Source organism: Pteropus vampyrus, unplaced genomic scaffold (assembly GCF_000151845.1).
Source record: "Pteropus vampyrus isolate Shadow unplaced genomic scaffold, Pvam_2.0 Scaffold374, whole genome shotgun sequence".
NCBI lineage: Eukaryota > Metazoa > Chordata > Mammalia > Chiroptera > Pteropodidae > Pteropus > Pteropus vampyrus.
In genome coordinates, this window is record NW_011889155.1 from 487,691 (window position 1) to 488,733 (window position 1,043).

A 1,043-nucleotide genomic window follows, 5' to 3' on the forward strand; every position below is an offset into this window, starting at 1 on the left:
AGCAGAAGCCTTCATGCTGCTCTGGGTCCAGTTCACAGCGAATAATTCCCGGCGATTAAGTGATCGATTCCCTCTTCCCATGGCCTGCTCCCCTTATCCCTGTTTGGACACAGCTGGGCAAGGCAGGAGGGATCCGGGAGAAGTCAAGTGCATTGTGGTGGATCCGGGAAGTAAGGGTGCTAGTGTTCATCCTGCATCCAACTCACTAGCAATGTAATCTGGGATTCCCTCAACCTCTCTGGGTTTCAGTTTCGCCCCATGGGGAGGAGAGGAACAACTGGACTAAGACAAAGATTCTCATCCTTTTGGGAAATGCTGAGCCCCCGTGAGAATCAGATAAAGCGTTAGAAACAGGTCATTCACACATATTCATACAGGCAGAATTTTGCAGACTGTATAAAGGGCGTCTCATCCCACTAAGAACTCCACATATACATGTTTCTTGGTGACGCCAGTATTCTTGAGGGAGCTTCTGATTCTGGAAGCCAGAGCCCAGGATGAGGAGATGAGGGGTGTGGGGGCGCTGAGAGCCTGCCCTCAGCCTGGCCCGTGCTGCTTCCTCCCCTTTCCAAAAGCGCGCGGCCCCTCCCTCCCATTCGTTGTTGGAAGGGGCTTTTTCTGAGGTGGTTATAGGCAGAGATAAGCACAAATACCGAGCTCCCCTTTTGTCTGTGGAGAGAGAAAGAGAAGAAAAGAGGGAAGGAAAGAAGGAAAGAAGGGAAATTTCCTCTGTGAGGGCGGGGCGCGGTGAACTTCTTCATTCTGTAAAAATTTGTTGAGCACCTACTATGTGCCCTGTGTAAAGTGCCCACGAATAAGATTCCCTGCCTTCATGAAGTAGTTCTGAGCCAGGTGGTTGAGACAGGAAATGAATAAACCCACGATAAACAGAAAGTGCCTCAATGCGCGTGTTTACGTGGTGTTTACCTGGATCTCCAAGTGCGCCTGCCTCCTTGCCAGGCTGCCTGTGTGTGTCAGTGTGAATGGTGCGCTCGTGTGTGTGTGTGTGTGTGTGTGTGTGTGTGTGCAGGTCTGTGAACACA

At 51.0% G+C, this 1,043-nt stretch overlaps 1 protein-coding gene across 1 annotated transcript in view; it reads left to right on the top strand.

Moving 5' to 3' along the window:
• Positions 1 to 1,043, top strand: part of PAX7 (paired box 7) — a 143,682-nt gene that overhangs the window by 50,856 nt on the left and 91,783 nt on the right. The gene's annotated exons all lie outside the window — the stretch shown is intronic.